This window comes from Carlito syrichta, unplaced genomic scaffold (genome assembly GCF_000164805.1).
Source record: "Carlito syrichta isolate Samal-C Ts95f unplaced genomic scaffold, Tarsius_syrichta-2.0.1 Scaffold311632, whole genome shotgun sequence".
In the NCBI taxonomy this organism is placed as follows: domain Eukaryota; kingdom Metazoa; phylum Chordata; class Mammalia; order Primates; family Tarsiidae; genus Carlito; species Carlito syrichta.
In genome coordinates, this window is record NW_007255728.1 from 393,675 (window position 1) to 406,406 (window position 12,732).

Sequence of the window (12,732 nt, forward strand, 5' to 3'; positions counted from 1 at the left end):
GGCGGCCCCGCCGCCTCCTTGGACGGGCTTCGGAAGCCACCTGAGAACACAGCTCCCAGGGAGAGCAAGTTTCTGAGCCAGCCTCTTGGAGTAACACGCAGGCAGGGACTACTCTCCGGTCGTGAAAGCTGTACAAACGCCCGGAACGCCTCCCGTAGGCACGCCCGCGCTCCCCTCCACGCGGTGGCCTGTCACTGTGGCTTGCACGTGAGCAGCGAGTGGATTCCCGGGTTCACAGGCATGAGGGCCATGGCGCAAAGAGTCGCTTGGCAGAGTTTCACTCTCTGTGGAATGGGGATATAGTCTTCACACGGCAGTTCGAGTTGTTCTAACGCTATGATAAAGGAGCAATGGTAGTATTTTCTTGTGTTTTACCCCTTGATATGTTTGCTCCAATATGGCTTTGCCTTTTTGGAGTTATCCTACCTTCCTTTAGTGTTATGGACCTCTTTTTTCTTTGAGGTCAGACATTTCTTCGTCTACTTTCTATGTGTTCATGTTGCCTCTCATCTGCCTTATTTTGCAGATAGTTGATGAGTGAGGTGGAGGTGGATGCTTGTGGCACTCTTTTTTTATTTTTTATTTTTTTTTGAGTTGAAGTCTCCCTCGGTCGCCCAGACTGGAGTGCAGTGGTACGCTCCTGGCCACCGCAGCGTCCACCTGCTGGGCTCCCGCGATCCTTCCGCTTCAGCCTTCCAAGTAGCTGGAACTACAGGCATGCGCTACCATGCCCGGCTAATTTTTTGATTTATTGTAGAGATGAGCGCTCACCAAGTTACCCGAGTGGGTCTCGAGCATGCGGACTCAGGCAATCCACTTACCTCGGCCTCCCAAAGTGCTGGGATTACAGGCTGAGCCACCCAGCCCGGGCTGTAGCACTCTTATGGACCACTGGTGGGCCTCAGAAATATTATTCATGTACATTGGAGTTTGTAGCTTAGTCTAAATCATTGGTAGAAATTTTCACCTGGATAGATATTGAAGTAGGATAGATAATTTGCGTGAGATCCTGCTTCCTTGATTTGAGAAGTACATTTTGTTACTATTCCACATTCAGAATTTGATATTTTCTTGTGTAGGTGAAGTCAGAGGTTCTCAAAGTGTGGTCCAGGGACCCATGGGAATCCCTGACACTTCCAAGTTAAGGGTATTTTCAAATATGCAGATGTTATTAATCTTTTTCACTCTCACTTTCTCACAAGTGTACAGTGGAGTTTTCCAGAGGCTACACGACTCATGATACTGTAATGTATTGAAGCAGATAGGAAAATCTAGCCAACTGTGTTCCATTTGAAGCCAGAGATTTGTTAACCTATACAAGAGGGTGACTTTTTCTCACTAATTGTTTTCAGCTTTGGAAAGTAGTTATTTTTACAAAAAGTATATATTAATTAGGGCAATATTTAATGCATCTGTGATTTTACAGATGAATACATAAGGAACTATTGTCTTGTGATGGAGCAGTTCTATTCAAACATACCCCTAAAGGCTGAGGAAACTGAGAGGTTGACAAGCCCAATTTCTCAGAAAGAAACCTGTAATAGAGACTTATAAACATAAGCCATGTCTTGGGTGGGGATGAGGAGACAGTGAATCCTGGCTGGGTTGACTCCCAGCCCTGTTATCCCCTAGCCCCAGGGCTTATATACTATAGGGAAAAGATATATGGGCTTCTGAAGGGATGTGTGGGACAGTTACTTAAGGGCTGGATTTATGATAAGTCCATCATAAATAACATTAAGGCTGTTTTGTTCTAAGGGCAGAATATATAGTAAGTACATGTTCTTACAACAGGGAACAATAGTAAATAGAGATCTTACCCGTTTTAAAGGCATTCCCAGAACTGGGGTTAATCAGAAGTCAGAATGGTAAATCAGCATCCAAGATAGAGTTACTTTAGCGTCTATGACTATGTCAAATTTTCTGAATTATAATTTCTAATTGCTAAGTATTGATATTTGTATTCCACATAAACAAAAGCTCTTTGTAATCCTCAGGAAATTTTTTAAAGTCAGGTTTTGAAAAAGGTATTACTCGGTTGGGCTCGGTGGCTCAGCCTGTAATCCCGCGCTTTGGGAGGCTGAGATGAGTGAATTGCCTGAGCCCGTGGGTTCGAGACCCGCCTGGGCAACTTGGTGAGCCCTCATCTCTACAATAAATCAAAAATTAGCTGGGTGTGGTAGCGCACGCCTGTAGTTCCAGCTACTTGGAAGGCTGAGGCGGAAGGTTCGCTGGAGCCCAGCAGGTTGAGGCTGCGGTGGCCTTGAGCGTGCTACTGCACTCCAGTCTGGGTGATAGAGTGAGATAGTTGAATACTGTGATAATTGAATGCTAATGTAGTATTATACACTGCCAGTACTTGTAAAGAGGTAAAAATGATAGGAATCACACATAAGAGTATACCTGTGTAGGCTTTTACTAGAGGTGTGTTAGGCTGACCATTTCCCTTGACAACATTGGCTATTATCAGTCTTCAGTATCTTGTCATTTTGATGATCAGAAGACAGTTTTCATTGCATTTGTCATGATTACTAATGAGTTTGTGCCTTTTAAGTTTATTGGCTATTTGTATTTCATTCCTGTAAATTGCTTAGTATCTTTTGCCCATTTCTATTGGACTATAGAGTGTTGTCTCATTCTGTTGACTCTCTTTGTATATCATGGATATTAATACTCTTTATGTGTGGTAGGCCTTTTTTCCTTAACTCTTGATGTCTTGAACTGTGTTTATATTATCTTTTGTGACAGAAGTTTAACAAATTTCATAGTTAAATCTGATTACTTTTTGATAGGCAACTCTTCATTTTTTTTTTTCTCTTTTGTGACTCCTGGGATTTGTGTATTGTTTTAGGAAGGACTTTCACATGCCTAACACTATAAAAATACTCATCTGTGGTCTTTTAAAAAAGTTCTATAGTTCTTAACCTATTTGCAATGTTTTTGTGTTGTATAGATGTTCCTTTGCAAGTCTTTGAATATCAATGATGCATGGCTGGAAAGAACATTGCAACTCAGTGATCTCAGCAGAGTAGGTTAATTGAATTGGTTTTGCTTTAATACCCTTATTAAGATCATCCCTGTTGCTGGATGGACTGCAGTGCGATGCTTGTGAGTTCTTTGACTCACTACTGAAAAGAATTTCAGAGCAGCTAGTAAAGTTTTGGAACAGAATTTATTAGAAAGAGAGAAAGAGAGAGAGAGAGAGAGAGAGAGAGAGAAAGAAACATGCTGAGGCATGGGCAGGGTTGAAGAGAGATGCCCTTTAGCTTTTGACAAAAGGCTTGATATATAATATACCTATTTAGTGATTAATATGTTAATAAGTGGGTGGCAGGTATCTGCTCCAGAGAGATTACTATTGAGCTAGGGGTGACCTTTTCCTGGAACACGCATTTTGCCTTTGACCAGAGTCTTGATAGACTTTGTGATTATGTTTTTTTTTTTTGAGTTGGAGTTTCACTCTGACGCCCAGACTGGAGTGCAGTGGCCGCTCCTGGCCACCGCAGCCTCGACCTGCTGGGCTCTGGTGATCCTTCCACCTCAACCTTCCAAGTAGCTGGAACTACAGGTGCGCGCTACCACACCCAGCTCATTTTTTGATTTATTGTAGAGACGAGGTCTCGCCAAATTACCCCGGCAGGTCACGAACCCGCGGGCTCAGGCAGTCCACTCACCTCAGCCTCCCAAAGGCGCGGGATTACAGGCTGAGCCACAGAGCCCGGTTTGTGATTATGTTAATTCATGAGTTAAAAGGTGGTTTGATGATCATTTCTACACCTTGATGGGCTTTTCTTTGATGAGCTGAGAGTATGGGGTGGACTGGCAAGTTTGCACTCCAGCCTGCCTGGTGGACAGGTCCGATGTGATAAGGAAAAAAATGTCTGAATGTTTCCTCTATTCTAAAACTACTTACAAGAAGCTTGTCTGTGTCTGACATACTGAATACTCTCCCTCAATTCCTACTGCATAGTCCTCTGGAGTGTCCTTACTTCTTGCTTCTTTTCTTTTTTTTTTTTTTTTTTGAGTTCGAGTCTCACTCAGTCACCCAGACTGGAGTGCAAGTGGCCGCTCCCGGCCACCCTGGCGATCCTTTTGCCTCAGCCTTCCAAGTAGCTGAAACTACTGGCGCGTGCTACCACGCCTGGCTAACTTTTTGATTTATTGTAGAGATGAGGTCTCGCCAAGTTGCAGGCAGGTCTCGAACCCGTGGGTTCTGGCAATCCACTCACCTCAGTCTCCCAAGGCACAGGATTACAGGCTGAGCCACTGAGCCCGGCTGTCTTGCTTATTTTCTTTAGCCTTTCATTTCTGTTGTGAGCTAATGAAATCCTTCCAGTGGGTTCTTTATGGCTTATGTTTGTCATGGTTGGTTTTTATTGCTTGTAGCCAAGAATCCCAATTTCTTTTGCTAGCCTCTTTATATTGAAGACTGTTGATGTTGAATAGTAGTGATGATAATGAGTAGCTCTGACTTACTTCTGATTTTAATGAGAATGCTTTAATTTTATCAAATGTGATGTTTGCAATAGTTTTTAGAAGGCATGCTTTAAGGAAATTTTATTTTATTCCTAACTTTCTAGGATATTTCTATATTTTTTATGCCATCCTGGTGGAATGTGACAAATTTTATTAAGTGCTATTCCCCCCCCCATATCTGTTGAGATCATATTGTGTTTCTTATTTGAAAGTGTAATGTGGTGAACTGCATCAATACCTTTTTTTTGAGTTAAGAGTCTTTCTGTGTTGTCCAGACTGGAGTACAGTGGCACGATCATGGCTCACTGCAACCTTGACCTCCTGGGTTCAGGCAATCCTTCTGCCTCAGCCTCCCAAATAACTGGGACTACAGCATGCTCCACCACACTTGGCTAATTTTTTTTTTTTTTTTGAGTTGGAGTCTCACTCTGTCGCCCAGACTGGAATGCAGTGGCTGCTCCCAGCCACCACAGCCTCAACTTGCTGGACTCCTCGACCTGCTGGGCTCTGGCAATCCTTCCGCCTCAGCCTTCCAAGTAGCTGGAACTCCAGGCACGCGCTACCACGCCTGGCTAATTTTTTAATTTATTGTAGAGATGAGGTCTCGCCAAGTTGCCCAGGCGGGTCTCGAACCCACAGGCTCAGGCAATCCACTCACCTCAGCCTCCCAAAGCGCAGAATTACCCGGCTGGCTAATTTTTAAATTTTTTTGTAGAGATGAGGTCTCTCTATATTGCCTAGGCTGGTCTTGAACTTCTGGGATCAAGCGATCCTCCAATCTCGTCCTCTCAAAGTTCTGGGATTACAGGTGTGAACCATGAAGTCTGACCCCACTAATACATGTTTTTAAAATGGTGAATCATCCTTATATTCCTAGAATAAACTCTACTTGTTTTTTATATTATGTTAATTCATTAGGGATTTTGACAGGCTAATACAATACTTTACGTACAATTTATGTTTAATAGGGATTAGCCTTTTAGGTTCTTTTTATCATGTTATCCTTTTTCAGTTTGAGTATCAAGATTATGTTGCTTTTATAAAATAGATTGAGAAGCTTTCCATTTTCTAACATTTGGGATGGTTTATTTAATAGGTCTTGAATGTTCTTTGATGTTTGGTAGACTTCAACTATGAAGCTATTTGTTTCTTTGTGTATTTTTAATGAGTACATCTTTTTTTTCCAGTTAGTCTTAAGTTATTTTGGTAATTTATATTTCTTTCAGGAATCATTGTTTTCTTTAGATTTTCAAGTCTGTTGGAGTAAATGGTGCATTATATTCTATATTCTATTCTATATTCTATTTGTCTGGATTCTTCGGTTGTTGATTTATTTATTTATTAACTTTTGAGTTGGTCTCTCACTCCATTGCCTAGGCTGGAGTGCAGTGGCATGCTCACGGCCACCCCAGCATCAACCTGCTGGGCTAAGGCAATTCCTCCGCCTCAGCCTTCCTAGTTGCCGGAGTTACAGGCGCGTACTACCATGCCTTGCTAAATTTTTGATTTATTGTAGAGGTGAGGTCTTGCCAAATTGCCCAGGCTGTTCTTGAACCCATGGGCTCAGGCTATCCCCTTATCTTGGCCTCCTGTAGTGCTGGGATTACAGGCATGAGCCACCATGTCTGGCTAGTTGTTGATTCTTAAATGTTATCTACTTCATTTGAATCTTCTGGATCTTATTTACTTTATGTGCTATGGCAATTTTTTATAGGCTCATATTTTTTTCTAACTCATTTTGAATAAGTTATATTTGTTCAGGTTCTATCAGTAAATGCAGTGAGTAGCTTGTGTTGTTATTGATGTAATCAGCATTCCTTTTCATATTTAAAATTGAAGCGCTGATATGTGTGTACTCTTCCTGGTCCAATGCCCAGTTTCTGATTTTTACTTAGTATATCTATGGTTTACTTAATTGGCAACTAACTGCCCTCCAGTGATTGATTCTCTAGAATTGAGACCTACAGAACAGAAAACTGTAATTCATATGTATGCTACATCAGGGTTCTTCTTATCTTTATGGTCTCAAGCATATTACTCCTTGAGATTCTATTTTGGAATGTACTACTGCCAATACCACACTTCTTTCTTTCCTGTCATTTGTATCTTATCATTTGTAGTCTCTACCTATACCTTAAGACATGCTAGTGGAGGAAAAGAGATTAAGGGAATTAACTTTTTTTTTTTCCTATCTGAGGTGTGGAGATGGATTGCATCCCATTTTTGTTTGGTTCAGATTTTAGGCTTTTAAATCCAAGGAAAGTTATTAACCTCCTACCCTTCTATGTGACTTCTGTTCATAAGCAAAAACATAAATATATCAGGTTATACAATAAGTAGGACTCCCCCCGCCCCCGCTTAGTTTACTGCCATTTGTCTCATAATTAACTCCAGTTCCTCCTGAAGCCTGGCTTGTGATTGTCTATAGTTTTCAGTTGTCTAGTCGTTTTTGGGGGGTTTTTTTGGAAAATTTTTTCCCTTTTCTTTGACTCTTGGGCATTTTATTAGGAAGTTGGAATCTGCTGTTTTGGGGTTGTAGTGAAAAACCTTTTAACAGAATGTTTGCTTCATTTTTTATCTAATTTTACATTTTAAATCTAGTTCTTTTCTTGTTTAAATCTTCATTAAACACATTTCATTTCTTTAGTCCTACATTCACATCCAGTCACCATTTTCTATAAGACTTTATGACTATAATTATTTATACTACACATGAAATCGAAGTTCTGCCATGACTATTCTTCTGCTAGCCCCTCTCAAGTCATATGTAGTTCAGTTTAGCAAGTATTCATGGAAACTCAGTATTGGGCACTATATTAGATGCTGAGGATACCAAAATGAAATATGGTGTTATAGCCCTAAAGAAACTCAATTGTACTTTCTTTCTTTCTTTTTTCTTTTTTTGAGTTGGAGTCTCACTGTGTCGCCCAGGCTGGAGTGCAGTGTCACTCTCATGGCCACCCCAGCATCGACCTTCTGGGCTCCAGTGATCCTTCTGCCTCAGCCTTCCAAGTAGCAGGAACTACAGGTGTGCACTACCACGCCTGGCTAATTTTTTATTTATTGTAGAGATGAGGTCTCGTTAAGTTGCCCAGGCAGGTCACGAACCTGTAGGCTCAGGCAATCCACTCACCTCAGCCTCCCAAAGTGCTGGGATTACTGGCTGAGCCACCAAGCCCGGCCTAATTTTTAATTTATTGTATTGATGAGGTTTTGCCAAGTTGACCAGACTGGCCTCGAACCTGCGGACTCAGGCAATTGATTCTCCTCGGCCTCCCAAAGTGCTGGGATTACCAGCTGAGCCACCAAACCTGGCTGAAGAATAGTTTTAAGGGAATAAAATAACCTTTCCTAAGTCATACAGCTTAGTAAATTTAAAGAGCTAGTTCTTGATTCCAGATCTGGCTAATGCCAAAGTTTCTTAACTATTCTGTGCTTTCTCTTTGCAGCCGATTTAATGTTCCTGGTTTCACTATTTAGCAATTTCTCAGTGAGCTGTCATTTGACATGGTTATTTTCTCCCATGATTTCTGTAATCTCCATGTCACATGTCAGTTTTTTCCTCTGCTTTTAGGGATTAAATCCAGGAATAAAATTTGTCATTGTTTCTTTCCCTAATTTGTGGGAGATGAAAGGAGCAATAAGTCTAGAATTTATTAGTTCTGGGCTTTCTGGAAGGATGACAGCATAGTTTTGCAATCTTTGTGAATTTCCATGTAATAACATCCAGAAAAGTGAAAAATCATAAACATACAGATCAGTGAATTTTCAAAATGAACACATCCATGTAATCACTATCTAGATAAACACTAGAACATTCATAATACCCTCTTAAGAGCCCCCTTTGTTACATGATTTAAAGAGCCAGAGCAGGTTTTATTCATTATGGGGTGGGAAGGGATGTCTCACTGAAAGTTTAAAGAATTTTGCTTAAATTAATTAAATTTTTTTTTTTTTTTTTGAGTTGGAGTCTCACTCTGTCGCCCAGACTGGAGTGCAGCAGCCTCGACCTGCTGGGGCTCTGGCAATCCTTCTGCCTCAGCCTTTCAAGTAGCTGGAATTACAGACGCATGCTACTACGCCCAGCTCATTTAAAAAAATTTATTGTAAAGATAACCAAGTTGCCCAGGCGGGTCTCGAACCCACAGGCTCAGGCAATCCACTCACCTCAGCCTCCCAAGGCACGGGATTACAGGCTGAACCACCCGAGCCCGGCTAAATTTATTTAATATTTTTTAAGTGAAAGGAAAGTTAGAATATTTGAGTGACCTGTCATAAAATGCTGGTCAAGAAGTGTGTTGTGGTAGAAAGAGCTTATAAAGTCGGGAGACCTACATCTAGTTCAGACTCTATAGTAATGGGCTGGATAGCTTGGGATAAAAACTTAAAACTTAAGTCTTTTACTTGTGCAGTGAATGAGCTGACTGGATTACCAACTGAGTAGTGTTCCTTCTTCAGGGGTCTCAGTTTTGGCTCTAAAGAGCTCCTCCTCCAAGTTTCTAACTTTTAATAATTTCAGCCTATCTTTTGTTCTGTTGGAATGGTAACTGTTTCTGCTGTATCTCTGTGATGACATAGTATTTACTTTTTGCCTTTTCTTTTTTTTTTCTGAGTTGGAGTCTCACTCTGTCGCCCAGACCGGAGTGCAGTGGCCGCTCCCGGCCACCGCAGCCTCGACCTGCTGGGCTCTGGCGATCCTTCCGCCTCAGCCTTCCGAGTAGCCGGAATTACAGGCATGCGTTACCATGCCCAGCTGATTTTTTGATTTATTGTAGAGATGAGGTCTCGCTGCCCAGGCGGGTCTCGAACCCGCGGGCTCAGGCAATCCACTCACCTCAGCCTCCCAAACGCACGGGATTACAGGCTGAGCCACCGAGCCCGGCTGCCTTTTCTTTTTTTAAGTTTTGTTTTTTAGAGGCAGGGTCTTGTTCTGTGGCCCAGGCTGGAGTATACTGGTGCGTTCATAGCTCACTGCAGCTTTGAATTCCTGGACTCAAGCAATCTTTCTGCCTCAGTCTCCTGAGTAGCTGGGACTATAATCAGGTGTCACCATTCCTGGCTAACTTAAAAAGTTTTTTTTTTGTAGAGACAGAGCCTTGCTATGGTTGCCCAGGCTGGTCTTGAAATCCTTGCCTTAGGCCTTCCTCCCACCTGGACTTCCCAAAGCTCTGGGATTACAGGTATGAGCCACTGTGTCTGGCCCACTTTTTTTAGCCTTTTCTTTTTTGGTTTTTTTTTGAGTTGGAGTTTCACTCTGTCACCCAGGCTGGAGTGCAGTGGCACGCTCAAGGCCACTGCAGCCTCGACCTGCTGGGCTCAGATGATCCTTCCGCCTCAGCCTTCCAAGTAGCCGGAACTACAGGTGCGTGTTACCACGCCCAGCTAATTTTTTGATTTATTGTAGAGATGTGGTCTCGCCAAGTTTCTCAGGCTGATCTCGAACCCATGGGCTCAGGCAATCCTCTCACCTCAGCCTCCCAAAGTTCTGGGATTATAGGCGTGAGCCACTGTGCCTGGCCTTTTTTTGCCTTTTCAACAACCTAGTTAACAATTTTATACCTACTTTTTTCTTTACATTATATTCTCTGTTCAAAACTACTGTATTTTTTGTTTCCTGACTAGACTCTGACTGATACAGAAACCCAGGATTGGAGTTTTAACTTCCCACTTTGTGGTTTGCTTGTATCTTATTAAGGTATCTGAAGTACTTGCTGCTTCTTGCTCATCAGATCCAATCAGTATAATATCAGTGTAGTATGCCAGTGTGATGTGTGATCTCTTAATATGATCAAAATCTCTGTGAACTACATTGGAGAGCAAGAGAGTTGAGATAGACCTGAAGTAAGACTGAGAGCTGAACGAAGTACAAAGTGATTCTGTTTTTGTTTTTGTTTTTTGCAAATTAACGTGGAAAGAAAAGCATTTCCTTACCAGGTTGTAAGAGTTGTGTTGATTTGATCCAGTAAAAATACTACATCTGTAGATGTAGAGCTGTCTATGTTTATGATAATTCACAGCCATTTCCAAGTTCCATCTACTGTAGGTAAAGATCAAATAGGTAAGTTAAATGAAATGTGATAACTATCACCACCTTTTCTTTTTTCAAGTCTTTGGTTTTGGCACCAATTTCTGGGGTATTGTTTTTTGCTCACTTTGTCGGTAATGAGAGGAATTGCTAGGATTTCTCCTTGATCCTTCCTAATATACTGATCCCTACTCCATGGAACAGAAAATCAATATGATTGTGCTAGTTGCCAAATATGTCATTTCTAGTTATATACTAAGGAGCTGGGAATTAACCACATGATGGGTATGTGATTCTACTTGGCTCATTATGATTCAAAATTCAAGTTGTTCTAAAACTACTTGAATTTTGTTGTAGATAATCTCTAAGCCTCTGTTGCCTACATGGTTTTTAAAAATAATTTTGATGAAAAAGCATACTTGTAGCATATGATATATATTATGATGTTCATTCTCCTAAAAAGGAGGTAAATCTAAAAAGGGAAAAGACTAATATGCCATTTAAAAATACTTAACATCTGGAGTTGAGGCTCTAAAAAGCATAGAACATTCCTATGCTCTTTCTGGAAGTCATATCAACCATAGCAAGCTGAATGTGAGTTGTTTTGAAAATAGCTGCAGTGCAGTTAGTTCTTAAAAATAGGAACACACTGTCAAACTAAAGTAAACTGAGTACAGCAAAATAAAGAAGTCATGTATGCAGTACATTAAAACTTATCTTTCTAAGCTTTGTTATAAGTAAGTTAATAAAACTATTTTAAACATAATCTAATGATTCATTTTGGTCAGAGTATGGTATTATTTTGTAGATGTAATTTTAGGTGAATTTATGGGAGTAGACGATGGCATTTTGTTTTTTTAGCTTTCATAGCGTAATGAGAGTATTTTTACATTAAAGTTCGTAAGTGATTATTTGTACTTCAAACAGCTCTCAATGTGACAAATTTTGCGGAAAATCTATTGATAGCATATTTCAAATATCATAACTCAAGGTAGAACAGATAGTGTTTTTTCTCTTTTCAAATGCCAGTAGATTAAAAATAACGTAATTTGAGTTACATTTTTCTGACTGACATAATTTTGAAAATTAAGACAAATAGGACAACGTGAGGGAGACTGTGTCCCCCTCTCAACTCTGTTCTTTTCTTGTCTCTCTTTTTGCCTAATAAAATCTTAGTATCATTGATTTAAGACTATTGGGGTTATGAGTACTTTTTCACTTCCATCACAGAATTCATTTCATTTCATTCTCATCACAGAATTCAAAATAATTATAACTTGGGCTTAAAGAATTGATTGAGTCAGAAGCAGCCATAGGGTTTCATTTTGCCCACTTCTTTTCTTTGCTGCCAATGAGTCTATTCAACAGGTAAATGAATCATCAGTGTCTGCCATATACTGGTAGTCAGTATGTGTTTTAGATATATTTTCTCATTTTAAGTTCTTATAAGGTATGTATTATTTTTGTTTTATGAAAGATGAAATTTATGTCAAGAGAGGTTAAGAGTCCTATCCAGAGGTTTCAAAACTAGTAAGCAATCACAGGTGCCTGTCTGACTTGTGGCAGCCCTAGTTAAGATAAATAATGGTTGTGAAATTATAATGCATAAACTCTTTGAAATATTTTGCACCTATTATTATGATAAAGATTTATAGCACACCTACTTTCATACCAAAGTCTCTGTTAGAGTCTCAAGGGTTCACAGTCTTATAATGGAGCTGACTTATAAACAAAGTTTTGACTGTGATATGTCTTAAGAAGAATGAATAAGTTATTCGTAAGTTGAAAGAAAAGGAAAGTTATTTTAATAGACTTAACCAGAAACGAATATTCCACGAGTGAATAATTTGTGTGAAAGCAAATTTAATTTGGATTGCTTTAATGTATCAAAGGAAAACCTGGGTATATTTGGGTTTGTCTTAGTGGTGAATATCTGAAGGCAATCTTAAATATTCTATTAGAACAATACTGAGGAATGCAAAAGAAAGAGACATAGTCAATATTCCCTAATTGTATGTTTGTAGAAGTGATCAGTTACTTTGAAATGTGTCTGAATAGTGACTCTGCTGTCCTGTGCTATCATGAGCCCCATAGAGCTCTCATTCAGTTGGAGATCCCGATTTCAAGAATGCTTCCCCAGTGCTAACCATGTCTCTGAGAAAGTGAGAGAGGGAGACACACATACAAACACACTCAAGGTGGAGGAGGTAGGGAGAGAGAACGAAAAAGAA

General features: G+C 40.3%; 1 protein-coding gene across 1 annotated transcript in view; it reads left to right on the plus strand.

Annotated features, from left to right (window-relative positions):
* TMEM38B (transmembrane protein 38B) overlaps nucleotides 1-12,732 on the plus strand; it is a 32,393-nt gene that overhangs the window by 465 nt on the left and 19,196 nt on the right. The gene's annotated exons all lie outside the window — the stretch shown is intronic.